An 11,061-nucleotide genomic window follows, 5' to 3' on the forward strand; every position below is an offset into this window, starting at 1 on the left:
AGACCACTATCTATGTATGGAATAACTATAATAGACCACTATCTATGTATGGAATAACTATAATAGACCATTATCTATGTATGGAATAACTATAATAGACCACTATCTATGTATGGAATAACTATAATAGACCACTATCTATGTATGGAATAACTATAATAGACCACTATCTATGTATGGAATAACTATAATAGACCACTATCTACGTGTGGCATAACTATAATAGACCACTATCTATGTATGGAATAACTATAATAGACCACTATCTATGTGTGGAATAACTATAATAGACCACTATCTACGTGTGGCATAACTATAATAGACCACTATCTATGTATGGAATTACTATAATAGACCACTATGTATGGAATAACTATAATAGACCACTATCTATGTATGGAATAACTATAATAGACCATTATCTATTTATGGAATAACTATAATAGATAGTTGTCTATGTATGGAATAACTATAATAGACCACTATCTGTGTATGGAATAACTATAATAGACCACTATCTACGTGTGGAATAACTATAATAGACCACTATCTATGTATGGAATAACTATAATAGACCACTCTCTATGTATGGAATAACTATAATAGACCACTATGTATGGAATAACTATAATAGACCACTATCTATGTATGGAATAACTATAATAGACCACTATCTATGTATGGAATAACTATAATAGACCACTATCTATGTATGGAATAACTATAATAGACCACTATCTATGTGTGGAATAACTATAATAGACCACTATCTATGTATGGAATAACTATAATAGAACACTATCTACGTGTGGAATAACTATAATAGACCACTATCTATGTATGGAATAACTATAATAGACCACTATCTATGTATGGAATAACTATAATAGACCACTATGTATGGAATAACTATAATAGACCACTATCTATGTATGGAATAACTATAATAGACCACTATCTATGTATGGAATAACTATAATAGACCACTATCTATGTATGGAATAAGTATAATAGACCACTATGTATGGAATAACTATAATAGACCACTATCTATGTATGGAATAACTATAATAGACCACTATCTATGTATGGAATAACTATAATAGACCACTATCTATGTATGGAATAACTATAATAGACCACTATCTATGTATGGAATAACTATAATAGACCACTATCTATGTGTGGAATAACTATAATAGACCACTATCTATGTGTGGAATAACTATAATAGACCACTATCTATGTGTGGAATAACTATAATAGATAGTTGTCTATGTATGGAATAACTATAATAGACCACTATCTATGTGTGGAATAACTATAATAGACCACTATCTATGTATGGAATAACTATAATAGACCACTATCTATGTATGGAATAACTATAATAGACCACTATCTATGTATGGAATAACTATGATAGACCACTATCTATGTATGGAATAACTATAATAGACCACTATCTATGTGTGGAATAACTATAATAGACCACTATCTATGTGTGGAATAACTATAATAGACCACTATCTATGTGTGGAATAACTATAATAGACCACTATCTATGTGTGGAATAACTATAATAGACCATTATCTATGTGTGGAATAACTATAATAGACCACTATCTATGTATGGAATAACTATAATAGACCACTATCTATGTATGGAATAACTATAATAGATAGTTGTCTATGTATGGAATAACTATAATAGACCACTATCTATGTGTGGAATAACTATAATAGATAGTTGTCTATGTGTGGAATAACTATAATAGACCACTATCTATGTGTGGAATAACTATAATAGACCATTATCTATGTATGGAATAACTATAATAGACCACTATCTATGTATGGAATAACTATAATAGACCACTATCTACGTGTGGAATAACTATAATAGACCATTATCTATGTATGGAATAACTATAATAGACCACTATCTATGTATGGAATAACTATAATAGACCACTATCTATGTATGGAATAACTATAATAGACCACTATCTATGTATGGAATAACTATAATAGATCACTATCTATGTGTGGAATAACTATAATAGACCACTATCTATGTATGGAATAACTATAATAGACCACTATCTATGTATGGAATAACTATAATAGACCATTATCTATGTATGGAATAACTATAATAGACCACTATCTATGTATGGAATAACTATAATAGACCACTATCTATGTATGGAATAACTATAATAGACCACTATCTATGTATGGAATAACTATAATAGACCACTATCTACGTGTGGCATAACTATAATAGACCACTATCTATGTATGGAATAACTATAATAGACCACTATCTATGTGTGGAATAACTATAATAGACCACTATCTACGTGTGGCATAACTATAATAGACCACTATCTATGTATGGAATAACTATAATAGACCACTATCTATGTATGGAATAACTATAATAGACCACTATCTATGTATGGAATAACTATAATAGACCATTATCTATGTACGGAATAACTATAATAGACCACTATCTATGTATGGAATAACTGTAATAGACCACTATCTATGTATGGAATAACTATAATAGACCACTATCTATGTATGGAATAACTATAATAGACCACTATCTACGTGTAGCATAACTATAATAGACCACTATCTATGTATGGAATAACTATAATAGACCACTATCTATGTGTGGAATAACTATAATAGACCACTATCTACGTGTGGCATAACTATAATAGACCACTATCTATGTATGGAATAACTATAATAGACCACTATGTATGGAATAACTATAATAGACCACTATCTATGTATGGAATAACTATAATAGACCATTATCTATTTATGGAATAACTATAATAGATAGTTGTCTATGTATGGAATAACTATAATAGACCACTATCTGTGTATGGAATAACTATAATAGACCACTATCTACGTGTGGAATAACTATAATAGACCACTATCTATGTATGGAATAACTATAATAGACCACTCTCTATGTATGGAATAACTATAATAGACCACTATGTATGGAATAACTATAATAGACCACTATCTATGTATGGAATAACTATAATAGACCACTATCTATGTATGGAATAACTATAATAGACCATTATCTATGTATGGAATAACTATAATAGACCACTATCTATGTATGGAATAACTGTAATAGACCACTATCTATGTATGGAATAACTATAATAGACCACTATCTATGTATGGAATAACTATAATAGACCACTATCTACGTGTAGCATAACTATAATAGACCACTATCTATGTATGGAATAACTATAATAGACCACTATGTATGGAATAACTATAATAGACCACTATCTATGTATGGAATAACTATAATAGACCACTATCTATGTATGGAATAACTATAATAGACCACTATCTATGTATGGAATAACTATAATAGACCACTATGTATGGAATAACTATAATAGACCACTATCTATGTATGGAATAACTATAATAGACCACTATCTATGTATGGAATAACTATAATAGACCATTATCTATGTATGGAATAACTATAATAGACCACTATCTATGTATGGAATAACTATAATAGACCACTATCTATGTATGGAATAACTATAATAGACCACTATCTACGTGTGGCATAACTATAATAGACCACGATCTATGTATGGAATAACTATAATAGACCACTATCTATGTGTGGAATAACTATAATAGACCACTATCTACGTGTGGCATAACTATAATAGACCACTATCTATGTATGGAATAACTATAATAGACCACTATCTATGTATGGAATAACTATAATAGACCACTATCTATGTATGGAATAACTATAATAGACCATTATCTATGTATGGAATAACTATAATAGACCACTATCTATGTATGGAATAACTATAATAGACCACTATCTATGTATGGAATAACTATAATAGACCACTATCTATGTATGGAATAACTATAATAGACCACTATCTACGTGTGGCATAACTATAATAGACCACTATCTATGTATGGAATAACTATAATAGACCACTATCTATGTGTGGAATAACTATAATAGACCACTATCTACGTGTGGCATAACTATAATAGACCACTATCTATGTATGGAATAACTATAATAGACCACTATGTATGGAATAACTATAATAGACCACTATCTATGTATGGAATAACTATAATAGACCATTATCTATTTATGGAATAACTATAATAGATAGTTGTCTATGTATGGAATAACTATAATAGACCACTATCTGTGTATGGAATAACTATAATAGACCACTATCTACGTGTGGAATAACTATAATAGACCACTATCTATGTATGGAATAACTATAATAGACCACTCTCTATGTATGGAATAACTATAATAGACCACTATGTATGGAATAACTATAATAGACCACTATCTATGTATGGAATAACTATAATAGACCACTATCTATGTATGGAATAACTATAATAGACCACTATCTATGTATGGAATAACTATAATAGACCACTATCTATGTGTGGAATAACTATAATAGACCACTATCTATGTATGGAATAACTATAATAGAACACTATCTACGTGTGGAATAACTATAATAGACCACTATCTATGTATGGAATAACTATAATAGACCACTATCTATGTATGGAATAACTATAATAGACCACTATGTATGGAATAACTATAATAGACCACTATCTATGTATGGAATAACTATAATAGACCACTATCTATGTATGGAATAACTATAATAGACCACTATCTATGTATGGAATAACTATAATAGACCACTATGTATGGAATAACTATAATAGACCACTATCTATGTATGGAATAACTATAATAGACCACTATCTATGTATGGAATAACTATAATAGACCACTATCTATGTATGGAATGACTATAATAGACCACTATCTATGTGTGGAATAACTATAATAGACCACTATCTATGTGTGGAATAACTATAATAGACCACTATCTATGTGTGGAATAACTATAATAGATAGTTGTCTATGTATGGAATAACTATAATAGACCACTATCTATGTATGGAATAACTATAATAGACCACTATCTATGTATGGAATAACTATAATAGACCACTATCTATGTATGGAATAACTATGATAGACCACTATCTATGTATGGAATAACTATAATAGACCACTATCTATGTGTGGAATAACTATAATAGACCACTATCTATGTGTGGAATAACTATAATAGACCACTATCTATGTGTGGAATAACTATAATAGACCACTATCTATGTGTGGAATAACTATAATAGACCATTATCTATGTGTGGAATAACTATAATAGACCACTATCTATGTATGGAATAACTATAATAGACCACTATCTATGTATGGAATAACTATAATAGATAGTTGTCTATGTATGGAATAACTATAATAGACCACTATCTATGTGTGGAATAACTATAATAGATAGTTGTCTATGTGTGGAATAACTATAATAGACCACTATCTATGTGTGGAATAACTATAATAGACCACTATCTATGTATGGAATAACTATAATAGAACACTATCTACGTGTGGAATAACTATAATAGACCACTATCTATGTATGGAATAACTATAATAGACCACTATCTATGTATGGAATAACTATAATAGACCACTATGTATGGAATAACTATAATAGACCACTATCTATGTATGGAATAACTATAATAGACCACTATCTATGTATGGAATAACTATAATAGACCACTATCTAGGTATGGAATAACTATAATAGACCACTATGTATGGAATAACTATAATAGACCACTATCTATGTATGGAATAACTATAATAGACCACTATCTATGTATGGAATAACTATAAAAGACCACTATCTATGTATGGAATGACTATAATAGACCACTATCTATGTGTGGAATAACTATAATAGACCACTATCTATGTGTGGAATAACTATAATAGACCACTATCTATGTGTGGAATAACTATAATAGATAGTTGTCTATGTATGGAATAACTATAATAGACCACTATCTATGTGTGGAATAACTATAATAGACCACTATCTATGTATGGAATAACTATAATAGACCACTATCTATGTATGGAATAACTATAATAGACCACTATCTATGTATGGAATAACTATGATAGACCACTATCTATGTATGGAATAACTATAATAGACCACTATCTATGTGTGGAATAACTATAATAGACCACTATCTATGTGTGGAATAACTATAATAGACCACTATCTATGTGTGGAATAACTATAATAGACCACTATCTATGTGTGGAATAACTATAATAGACCATTATCTATGTGTGGAATAACTATAATAGACCACTATCTATGTATGGTATAACTATAATAGACCACTATCTATGTATGGAATAACTATAATAGATAGTTGTCTATGTATGGAATAACTATAATAGACCACTATCTATGTGTGGAATAACTATAATAGATAGTTGTCTATGTGTGGAATAACTATAATAGACCACTATCTATGTGTGGAATAACTATAATAGACCATTATCTATGTATGGAATAACTATAATAGACCACTATCTATGTATGGAATAACTATAATAGACCACTATCTACGTGTGGAATAACTATAATAGACCATTATCTATGTATGGAATAACTATAATAGACCACTATCTATGTATGGAATAACTATAATAGACCACTATCTATGTATGGAATAACTATAATAGATCACTATCTATGTGTGGAATAACTATAATAGACCACTATCTATGTATGGAATAACTATAATAGACCACTATCTATGTATGGAATAACTATAATAGACCATTATCTATGTATGGAATAACTATAATAGACCACTATCTATGTATGGAATAACTATAATAGACCACTATCTATGTATGGAATAACTATAATAGACCACTATCTATGTATGGAATAACTATAATAGACCACTATCTATGTGTGGAATAACTATAATAGACCACTATCTACGTGTGGCATAACTATAATAGACCACTATCTATGTATGGAATAACTATAATAGACCACTATGTATGGAATAACTATAATAGACCACTATCTATGTATGGAATAACTATAATAGACCATTATCTATGTATGGAATAACTATAATAGACCACTATCTATGTATGGAATAACTATAATAGACCACTATCTACGTGTGGAATAACTATAATAGACCATTATCTATGTATGGAATAACTATAATAGACCACTATCTATGTATGGAATAACTATAATAGACCACTATCTATGTATGGAATAACTATAATAGACCACTATCTATGTATGGAATAACTATAATAGATCACTATCTATGTGTGGAATAACTATAATAGACCACTATCTATGTATGGAATAACTATAATAGACCACTATCTATGTATGGAATAACTATAATAGACCATTATCTATGTATGGAATAACTACAATAGACCACTATCTATGTATGGAATAACTATAATAGACCACTATCTATGTATGGAATAACTATAATAGACCACTATCTATGTATGGAATAACTATAATAGACCACTATCTACGTGTGGCATAACTATAATAGACCACTATCTATGTATGGAATAACTATAATAGACCACTATCTATGTGTGGAATAACTATAATAGACCACTATCTACGTGTGGCATAACTATAATAGACCACTATCTATGTATGGAATTACTATAATAGACCACTATGTATGGAATAACTATAATAGACCACTATCTATGTATGGAATAACTATAATAGACCATTATCTATTTATGGAATAACTATAATAGATAGTTGTCTATGTATGGAATAACTATAATAGACCACTATCTGTGTATGGAATAACTATAATAGACCACTATCTACGTGTGGAATAACTATAATAGACCACTATCTATGTATGGAATAACTATAATAGACCACTCTCTATGTATGGAATAACTATAATAGACCACTATGTATGGAATAACTATAATAGACCACTATCTATGTATGGAATAACTATAATAGACCACTATCTATGTATGGAATAACTATAATAGACCACTATCTATGTATGGAATAACTATAATAGACCACTATCTATGTGTGGAATAACTATAATAGACCACTATCTATGTATGGAATAACTATAATAGAACACTATCTACGTGTGGAATAACTATAATAGACCACTATCTATGTATGGAATAACTATAATAGACCACTATCTAAGTATGGAATAACTATAATAGACCACTATGTATGGAATAACTATAATAGACCACTATCTATGTATGGAATAACTATAATAGACCACTATCTATGTATGGAATAAGTATAATAGACCACTATGTATGGAATAACTATAATAGACCACTATCTATGTATGGAATAACTATAATAGACCACTATCTATGTATGGAATAACTATAATAGACCACTATCTATGTATGGAATAACTATAATAGACCACTATCTATGTATGGAATAACTATAATAGACCACTATCTATGTGTGGAATAACTATAATAGACCACTATCTATGTGTGGAATAACTATAATAGACCACTATCTATGTGTGGAATAACTATAATAGATAGTTGTCTATGTATGGAATAACTATAATAGACCACTATCTATGTGTGGAATAACTATAATAGACCACTATCTATGTATGGAATAACTATAATAGACCACTATCTATGTATGGAATAACTATAATAGACCACTATCTATGTATGGAATAACTATGATAGACCACTATCTATGTATGGAATAACTATAATAGACCACTATCTATGTGTGGAATAACTATAATAGACCACTATCTATGTGTGGAATAACTATAATAGACCACTATCTATGTGTGGAATAACTATAATAGACCACTATCTATGTGTGGAATAACTATAATAGACCATTATCTATGTGTGGAATAACTATAATAGACCACTATCTATGTATGGAATAACTATAATAGACCACTATCTATGTATGGAATAACTATAATAGATAGTTGTCTATGTATGGAATAACTATAATAGACCACTATCTATGTGTGGAATAACTATAATAGATAGTTGTCTATGTGTGGAATAACTATAATAGACCACTATCTATGTGTGGAATAACTATAATAGACCATTATCTATGTATGGAATAACTATAATAGACCACTATCTATGTATGGAATAACTATAATAGACCACTATCTACGTGTGGAATAACTATAATAGACCATTATCTATGTATGGAATAACTATAATAGACCACTATCTATGTATGGAATAACTATAATAGACCACTATCTATGTATGGAATAACTATAATAGACCACTATCTATGTATGGAATAACTATAATAGATCACTATCTATGTGTGGAATAACTATAATAGACCACTATCTATGTATGGAATAACTATAATAGACCACTATCTATGTATGGAATAACTATAATAGACCATTATCTATGTATGGAATAACTATAATAGACCACTATCTATGTATGGAATAACTATAATAGACCACTATCTATGTATGGAATAACTATAATAGACCACTATCTATGTATGGAATAACTATAATAGACCACTATCTACGTGTGGCATAACTATAATAGACCACTATCTATGTATGGAATAACTATAATAGACCACTATCTATGTGTGGAATAACTATAATAGACCACTATCTACGTGTGGCATAACTATAATAGACCACTATCTATGTATGGAATAACTATAATAGACCACTATCTATGTATGGAATAACTATAATAGACCACTATCTATGTATGGAATAACTATAATAGACCATTATCTATGTATGGAATAACTATAATAGACCACTATCTATGTATGGAATAACTGTAATAGACCACTATCTATGTATGGAATAACTATAATAGACCACTATCTATGTATGGAATAACTATAATAGACCACTATCTACGTGTAGCATAACTATAATAGACCACTATCTATGTATGGAATAACTATAATAGACCACTATCTATGTGTGGAATAACTATAATAGACCACTATCTACGTGTGGCATAACTATAATAGACCACTATGTATGGAATAACTATAATAGACCACTATGTATGGAATAACTATAATAGACCACTATCTATGTATGGAATAACTATAATAGACCATTATCTATTTATGGAATAACTATAATAGATAGTTGTCTATGTATGGAATAACTATAATAGACCACTATCTGTGTATGGAATAACTATAATAGACCACTATCTACGTGTGGAATAACTATAATAGACCACTATCTATGTATGGAATAACTATAATAGACCACTCTCTATGTATGGAATAACTATAATAGACCACTATGTATGGAATAACTATAATAGACCACTATCTATGTATGGAATAACTATAATAGACCACTATCTATGTATGGAATAACTATAATAGACCACTATCTATGTATGGAATAACTATAATAGACCACTATCTATGTGTGGAATAACTATAATAGACCACTATCTATGTATGGAATAACTATAATAGAACACTATCTACGTGTGGAATAACTATAATAGACCACTATCTATGTATGGAATAACTATAATAGACCACTATCTATGTATGGAATAACTATAATAGACCACTATGTATGGAATAACTATAATAGACCACTATCTATGTATGGAATAACTATAATAGACCACTATCTATGTATGGAATAACTATAATAGACCACTATCTATGTATGGAATAACTATAATAGACCACTATGTATGGAATAACTATAATAGACCACTATCTATGTATGGAATAACTATAATAGACCACTATCTATGTATGGAATAACTATAATAGACCATTATCTATGTATGGAATAACTATAATAGACCACTATCTATGTATGGAATAACTATAATAGACCACTATCTATGTATGGAATAACTATAATAGACCACTATCTACGTGTGGCATAACTATAATAGACCACGATCTATGTATGGAATAACTATAATAGACCACTATCTATGTGTGGAATAACTATAATAGACCACTATCTACGTGTGGC

This window comes from Salvelinus fontinalis, unplaced genomic scaffold (assembly GCF_029448725.1).
Source record: "Salvelinus fontinalis isolate EN_2023a unplaced genomic scaffold, ASM2944872v1 scaffold_0311, whole genome shotgun sequence".
NCBI lineage: Eukaryota > Metazoa > Chordata > Actinopteri > Salmoniformes > Salmonidae > Salvelinus > Salvelinus fontinalis.